Genomic DNA, 9,193 nt, shown 5'->3' on the forward strand with positions numbered 1-9,193 from the left:
TCACCCCCACCTGGCTGACTGTTCTTCTGTCTGGCTTCCTGGCTTTTAATCCACTTTCTTTTGCTCTTCTGGCCTGCTTCTTTGGTTGTCCCTAAGTTGTCTCTCCTCACCTGTATCTCTGGGGCTGAATTTGCCAAGAAACCAACATATTTCACTGTTTTTTATTTTATGCCTTGGAAAAGACAAATCTATTGATAAAAATAGGTAGAATACAATAATGAATCACATTTACCCATCAACTGTTTTAATAGTTAACCTGTTCAAATATGTTTTGCCTATACATTTATGCATGTTTCCCTAATTCTTTAAAAGGCAAATCTCTGGAACCATGTCATTCTTTTCCAAGTTTGATTACCGGTAAAGTTGTTCAACCAATTATTGTAATTGCTGTCAAGAAGTTGTACATCAATTAAATTTTGAATTGGTCAAAGTTGTGTGATAGATAAATTTACCTCAATGATGAAAAAAGTAGTTTCAGAGTTGAGCAGAGTGTATATGTTCTAATATTTAAATGACTATTACCATTTTGTCTAGCAGGCCACATCTCAAAGGCAGTTCCCTAGCTGCTCACAGCATATTCCACAATGAAGGTAATTCTCATCATGAAGAATAACTACATTTAGCTTAAGATCTGAAAATCAGAAAAGCATATATGATACATGAAGGAAAGAGAACGGTTGTGAAATCCATGAAGAATGTCAGAAGTCACAGGAACAAACTAAGCAAATGAAACAGAAACCACCTTTATTTGTAGATGGTGGAATAGGATTCAACTAAATGGGAGTAATTAAAGGTCTCTGAAGAAATTCAGAACAGATTTTCTAGGTAACTGTCTTTTTTCTTTAGTGCTGTTATAACAGACATACCACAAATGGATGGTTTCAACAAACAGGAATTTATGCTCTTATACATCAGAAGGCCAAAATCCAAGTTCAAATTGCCAGGTCTAGGGTCTGACTGAAGGTCCTTGACCTTGAGCTTCAGCTCTGCCTCCTGTTCCAGGCCCACTAGAGCTAGAGGTTTTTTCTGACTCATGCAGCTGCTGACTGCTGAGGCTGACAAACCCAAGAACAACAGGTAAAATGTCATAGTCCCAAGATCAGCAGACCACTGGTTCAAATCCAGGTACAATCCCAAGATCATCAGACAACATGGCAGGCCATTGAGATGAACACTTGGGCAAATGCAGGATCCAGATATGCCAAAGGCTAGAGATCTTTCCCAAAGCTTCTGTTTATATATTGGAAGCAGGCCACACCACAAAGTCAGCTCCATGGTGACTCACAGAACATTACACCATGAAGGTGATACCATTCTCATCATGGAGAATAATTACATCCAGTTGTCCACATACTCAAAACTGTGGCCCAACTTGACATGTATCTTTAACTACCTTACTACCCAAGAGGATTTTATTTTCACATAGAAGGCAAGAGCTGAGAAGAGGTTAAGTTAGATAAGAATTTAACATGAAGGAAGTAACCATCAAAAGAACTGATTCTCTGAAGCAGAGCTCATGGAATTCAGTCCCCTTGGAATGCAAGGGAAAATGGGGAAATAATAAGTTCAGATGTAAAAGAAACTGCTGTTGTGAAACTGTCAGATTATGATTGTTCTAGGGGTTTTATGTTGATGAAACAGAAAAATAGTAATATTAAAAACCTACTGGCATCAAGTTGATTCCAATTCACAGTGACCCTATAGGACATAGTAGAACTGTCCCATAGGTTTTTCAGTCTGTAAATCTTCACAGAAGCAGTGTCTTATTTTTTCTCTCACAGAACAGTTGGTGAGTATGAAGTTTTGGTTAGCAGCCAAATGCTTTGAACACTATGCCACCAGAGTTCCCTGAAAAAGAGAATAATGTATGTCAAATGACCAATCAACTTTGTATTAAGGACCTCTCAATTATATAGTGGTTAATGAATTTGGCTGCTAACCAAAATGTCAGTGGTTCTAACCCACCACCTACTCCAGAGAAGAGAGATAGAGTGGTTTGCATTTGTAAAGATTTACACCCTTGAAAGACCAAAGGAGGTAGCTATGAGTCTGAACTGACTTGATAGCAGTGCGTTTGTTGAGTCTGGTTTTCACTTGAACACTCCAGCAAGTTTACCACAGCACCCTGTTATTTCCCTTTTTTTATTTTTTTAACTTGTCCTAGATTTTATTTTATTTTGTTTTTTTTAATTTTTATTGTGGTTTGGGTGAAAGTTTACAGAGCAAATTTACTTCCCATACAGGAGCTCACATATACTTTGTCTCATGACATTGATTACAGTTTACCAAACTGAAACAATTCCTCTCCCACTTCCTCCCCATAGTTACTTCTTCCCTGGGTCTTTGCCTCCCATGCACTACTGGTCCCTGTGTCTCCCTGTGCATACACAGCCCTTCTATTCTCCTATGATTGATCTCTTCAAGGAGAGTATCTAGTAAATGTAAATGCAAAGCTCATATGCCTGTCTTTTGTTAGGCTGGAAGCCACAGGAGTGGGTCCAATACCAGAACAGAAGGGCAACTAGAGGCCATAGTCTCAGTGATTTCATCTGGCTGTATTGGACCAGTAAACTTGGTCCTTTTGTTTTTATTTAATGATTTTGAGTTTTGTTCCACATTGTTCTCCAGGATCTCTATCCATGATCTCCTACGGAGATCCCCCTTCAAGTGGTTGAAGGTGGTTGCTGGGCACTATCTAGTTCTTCTGGTCACACAGTTGTATAGGCTGAGGATAACATGCTGTACCAGTCACTTGGACTAATTGTTTCCATGTGTCTTTGGTTTTCTTCATTCTTCTTTACTCAGGAAGAGGAGAAAACCATCATTGCATCTAGTTGCCCACTTGCAAGCTTTTAAGATCCTAGTTGCTATGCATCAAAGTAGGAGGTGGAACAATGTTTTTGTGTAGTATCTTATGCCAATTGAGCTTGATGTCCCCTATTACTATAGTCCCAAGCCCACAGGTCCAACTACTTGCTCACTCTGAGTAGCTGGCTGGGGCTGGGAAGTGATTACAACATTGCCCCTTTTCAGCTCTACTATTTACCTTGGAATTCTTCTTATAGGACATAGCAATCCACTTGTAGAACATTGTCTTCCAACCCTATATATGGTCTTGGGCACACTTTCCCTGCATAGACACACCTAATAATTCAGCCTGTCCACCCATATATCCACCCACATATCCATGTTTGCCTTCACTGACAATGAAGTATTGTATGTCCAAAAGGGTTCATCTTTGTTGTCTGTACCTCCCTTGCACCCTTCTGTGTCTTCCTCCTCCTCAATGCCACCATGCTGATCACTGACATTTGGTGCATTGTCCTTCTCTTCACTTAAACCAATACTTCTTTCTACCTATCTAACAGCATCACCTACCCTACTCTCCCACCCTGGTAACCAACAAGGACAATTTCCTTCCATATAGAAACTTTTCCTTGACTTTTTACAATAACAGACTAGTACAATATTTGTTCTTCTATGATTGACTTATTTCACTCAGCATAATATCCTCCAAGGTCATCTGTCTTATGCAGTGGTTTGACAATTCCACATTACTCTTTATAGTTTTCTTCATATAGGAGCTCTGGTAGCATAGTGGCTAAGGCACTTGACTGCTAACCAGAAGGCTGGTGGTTCAAACCCACCAGCCACTCCTCGGAAGGAAGGTTGGGCAATCCTACTTCTGTAGTGATACTGCCTCGGAAACCCAAGGAGGGGTCACTATGAGTCAGGTATGACTCGACGGTACACAACAAGAACAACAAGGTCTTTTTTGTGGATCATAACAAATTGTGGATATCATTGAGAAGAATGGACATTCCAGAACTCTTAATTGTACTCATAAGGAACCTGTTTATAGACCAGCATGCTGTAATTCAAAGAGAACAAAGGGACAATTTGAGGCAAATCAAAACAACAATGAAATACCATCTTGCCCCAGCACCAGTAACAAAGTTCAACAAGACAGAATATAAGAAATGCTGGCAAGAATGTGGAGAGATTGGGGCTCTCATACACTGCTGGTGGGACTGTCAAATGATACAACCACTGTGGAAAGCAGTATGGTGATTCCTTAAAAAGTTGAAATTAGAAAGACCATTTGACCCAGCCATTCCATTACTAGGTATATATCCTCAAGAAGTGAGAGCAGGACAAGAAGAGAGATATGCACACCCATGTTCATCACAGCACTATTGACAATAGCTAAAAGATGGAAACAACCTAGGTACTCATCAATAGAAGAATGGATAACCAAACTATGGTACATACACTTAATGGAATACCAAGCAACCCTAAAGAATAACATAGAATCAGAAAAATACCACATAACGTTGATAAACTTGGAGGACATTATGCTGAGTGAAATAAGCCAATCACAGAAGTGTAGATATTGTATTAGTCCATTATTGTAAAAAAGTCAAAGAAAGGTTTCTATATGGAAGGAAATTTTTTTTTTTTACAGTAGCTACCAGAAAAATAAAATACTTAGGAATAAATATTACCAGGGACACTTCATGTTTAAAATCAAGAAGGGAGTGCATCAAGGTTGTATCCTTTCCCCATACTTACTCAGTCTATGTTGTTGTTGTTGTTGTTAAGTGCCGTCAAGTTGGACCCAACTCATAGCCACCCCTCCTTGGGTTTCTGAGGCAGTATCACTATGGAAGTAAATTGCCCAACCTTCCTTCTGAGGAGTGGCTGGCGGGTTGGAACCGCCAGCTTTCTGGTTAGCAGTCAAGTGCCTTAGGCACTAAGCTACCAGAGCTTATTCAGTCTATATGCTGAGCAAATAATCTGAGAAACTGAACTATATGAAGAAGAGCATGGCATCAGGATTGGAGGAAGAATCATTAACAACCTGGGATACGCTGATGACGCAATTTTGCTTGTTGAAAGTGAGGATAACTTGAAGCACTTAGTGTTGAAGATTGAAGAATATAGTCTTCCAGTAGATTTTCGTACTGAGTTTCTTAGGTTTTCTAGGCGTAAGATCATATCATAAGCAAATAGGGATCATTGAACTATTTCTCAATATAAAGAAAACAAAAATCCTAACAACTAGATCTATATGCAATATCACAATAAATGGAGCAAAGTTTGAAGTTGTGAAAGGCTTCACAGTGCTTGATTTTACAACAGACGCCAACGAAAGTAGCAGTCAGGACATCAGATGATGTATAGAATTGGGCAAGTTGGCTGCAAAAGACTTCTTTCAAGTGTGGAAGAGCAAAGATGTCTCCTTGAGGACTAAGGTGCACCTGACACAAGTCATGATATTCTCAATCACCTTATATGCATGTGAGAGCTGAACAATAAATAAGGAAGACCAAAGAAGAATTCATGTATTTGAGTTGTGGTGCTGGTGAAGAATGCTAAAAATATTGTGGACTGCTAGAAGAACTAACAAATCAGTCCTGGCAGAAGTGCAGCCAGAATGCCCCTTGGAAGCAAGGATGGCCAGACTTTGTCTCACTTATTTTGGTCATGTTATCACAAGGGATCATTCCTTGGAGAAGGATGTCATATGTGGTAAGATAGAGGGTTGACAGAAGAGGGGGAGGCCCTCAAAAAGATGGATTAAAAAAGTGGCTGCAGCACTGAACTCAAGTATAGCAAGGATGGTGGAGCTGGCACAGGACTGGGTGGTGTTTCCCTCTGCTGTGCATAAGGTCTCTATGAGTTAGAGACAACTGGACGACACCTAACAACAACAACAACATTTGTTAAACAGACAATCTCCTCCCCATTTAATGGATTTCTGCCCTTTCTCAAAGATCAGCTGGCCATAAGTTGATGGATGGATTTCTGGGTTCTCAATTCTATTCCATTGGTTCTTGTGTCTGTCATTTGCCAATGCCAGGCAGTTTTGACTATTGTGGCTGTATAGTAGGTTTTGAGGTTAGGGAGTGTGAGACCGTCTACTTTGTTCTTCTTCTTTAATAATGCTCTGCTTATCAAAAAACTCTTTATATTCCATATAAAGTTAGTGATTGGTTTTCCCATATTCTTAAAGAATGTTGGTGAACTCTGGATTCGGATTGTATTGAATGTATACATTGCTTTGGATAGAAATGACATTTTCAAAATGTTTCTTCTGCCTATCCATTAACATGTTATGTTCTTCCATTTATGTAGATCTCTTGTGGTTCCTTGAAGTTGTCTTTTATATTTTTCTTTGTAGAGGTTGTTTGTGTCTCTGGTAAAATTTATTCCCAAGTATTTTATTTTTTGGTAGCTATTGGTAGCATAGTGCCTAAAGCATTTGACTTATAACCAAAATGCTGGCTTTCAAACCCACCAGCAACTCCTCAGAAGAAAGGTTGGTCAATCTACTTCTGTAGTGATGCTGACTCGGAAACCCAAGGAGGGGTTGTTATGAGTCAGATTCGACTCCACAGCAGTGCTTTGTGTTCTACCTAATATGAATGGTTTTAATTTCTTTATTTCTTTTCCAGAAATCTCTTTACTGTTGTAGAGGACTCCAACTGATTTTTAGAGGTTGATCTTGTATCCTGCAACTATGCTGAATCTCACAATTTGTTCCAGTAGATTTTTTACTGAGTTTCTTAGGTTTTCTAGATGTAGGATCATATAATCAGCAAATAGGGATAGTTGAATTTCTTTCTTAACAATCTAGATGCTTTTGATTTCCATTTCCTGCCTTATTGCCCTGGCTAGGAGTTCCAATACGATGTTGAATAGAGGTGGTGATAGAGGTTGTTCTGGTTACCTGGTGCCACTCTGATAATAATATACCACAAATTTGATGACCTTAACAAACAGGAGTATTCTCTTACAGTTTGGAGGCTTTAAGTCCAAGTTCAAAGTGTCAGGCTCTAGGGGCTGGGTGAAAGCCCCTCAACCTTGGACTTCAGCTATGCCTCCAGCTCCTGGCCCACTGAAGCTAGAGGATTTTCTTCACTCAGACAGCTGCTGGCTGCTGAGGCTGTCAAACTCAAGGTTGACAAGTAAAAAAGGCACTGCCCCAATGTTACCAAACCACACGGCAGGTCATTAACTCAAGTCCATTGTAAGTCCCAAGGTTGGCAGAGCATGGCAGGCTGCTGAACAATGACATGGCCTAATATCTATCATGGAGAAAGTTCCATATGCACTGGAAAAGAATGTATACTCTGCTGTTATTGGGTGAAGTGTTCTGTAGATGTCTAGAAGTTTAAGTTGGTAGATCGCATTATTTAGTTCTTCGGCATCTTTGTTTTGTTTTTTTCCAGTTGTTCTGTCTTTCATTGGTGAATTAAACTCTTCTACTACCATCGTGGATTCATCTATTTGTCTTTTCAATTCGGTTAAGGTCTGATTTATGTATTTGGGGGCTCCTTCATTGGGTCCATAAATATTGATTATAGTTATATCTTCTTGTTCGATTGATTCTTTAAACTTTAATCATTCTATAATGTCCTTCCTTGTCTCTTATGTTGGTTTTTGTCTAAAAGTCAATTTGATCAGAAATTAATATTGCCTCTCCTGCTCTCTTTTGGTTGCCATTGGCTTGATATATCTTTTACAAACCTTTGATTTTTAGTTTATTTATTTTTTTCTCTCTTTAAGGTGTGTCTTTTATAGATAACGTGTTGATGGGTTAAGTTTTCTTATCCAGTCTTCAACTCTCCATCTCTTCAGTTGTTGTTGTTATGTGCCATCAAGTCTTTTCTGACTCAGCAAGTTGTTTCCAACTCAGCGATACTATGCAAAGCAGAACAAAACACTGCCCAATCCAGCACCAGCTCCATTCTCATTGCTATACTTGAACCCATTGTCACAGCTACCATGCCATTCCATGTTGCTGAAGGCCTTCCCCTCTTTTGTTGATCCTCCACCTTACCAAGCATGACATCTTTCTCCAGGAAATGGTCCCTTCTGACAACATGGCTAAAGTAGGTGAGACGAAGTCTGGCCATTCTCACTTCCAATTTATTTTGGCTGCACTTCATCCTGGATATATCTGTTAGTTCTATTAGCAGTCCATCATACTTTCAGCATTCTTCACCAGCACCACAACTCAGAAGCATCAACTCTTCTTCCGTCTTCCTTATTCATTGTCCGCTCTCATATGCCTATGAGGTGATTGAAAATATCATGGCTTGTGTCAAGCACACCTTAGTCCTCAAGGAGACAACTTTGCTTCTCAGCACTTAAAAGAGGTCCTTTGGAGGAGTTCCGGCAAGATGGCAAACTAGACACAAGGACTGTACAGACACTCTTCAACAAAGAAAAGGGAAACCAATTAACACAGGCACAGAAAATAATATTGGACCCCTGAGCCTTGAAGGGAAGGATACAAAAGTGGACTAAACCCCAACTAGCAGAAGAATTTGCGTGAAAATACCAAAAAGGGAGACACACGGAGCTGTGGTCTGGCAGCGGACTGAGCAACCCTGTCGGCACAGACAACACGGCTTGGAGATTCCCGAGTGGTGGTAGGACCTAAGAATTAACCCCAAAATCACCCTACTAGCCAGGGACTGCATGAAAGACTGCATGGTGGCTGGGGAACAAATGGAGAAGGTGAGGAGAAGGTGGGCCGAGTTGTGGACTTTTGCCCGTCTGGAGAGTGCTGCCATTTTGTAGGTTTGAAAAGCAGCTTGAGTATTTTGGATATTTAAAGAGACAGCACTCTCGCAGATTCCTGCGGTGGTAGGACTTAAGAATTAACCTAAAAATCACCCTGCTATCCAGGGACTGCACTGAGGACTGTTCACTGTGGCTGGGGAACAAACGGAGAAGATGAAGAGAAAGGTGGGCTGAGTTGTGGACTTTTGCCGGTCTGGAGTTGCTGCCATTTTGAAGGTTTAAAAAGCGGCTTAACTATTTTGGATATTCAAAGAGACAGCTGTCTTGCAGATTTCTGGTGCTTAAGAACACGTTCTGCTTTCCAGCAACCCCAAGGGCACTCGGGGCCTGCAAGACTGAAAAGGTACGGCATTCTTCTTGTTACTACACCATACACCTGCTTGGTGAATGGAGGTGTGGCCATTCCCACTCCCACCTATCTTCTGGGCCAACAGGAACTCCATCACAGTCTGTGTGCTCAGACAGAGCCTGGGTGCCCTACCCAGTCCTCCACCAATTATTTCTTTTTTGCTTTCTTTTTCCTGGTGATTAGTTTGCTTGTATTTGTCCATTTCAAACAAACTAATATTATTAATACTTTTGTCCTTTTTATTATTAT

The sequence above is a fragment of the Orycteropus afer genome, unplaced genomic scaffold, assembly GCF_000298275.1.
Source record: "Orycteropus afer afer isolate SDZICR_OR568_19922 unplaced genomic scaffold, OryAfe1.0 scaffold00328, whole genome shotgun sequence".
NCBI classification, from domain to species: domain Eukaryota; kingdom Metazoa; phylum Chordata; class Mammalia; order Tubulidentata; family Orycteropodidae; genus Orycteropus; species Orycteropus afer.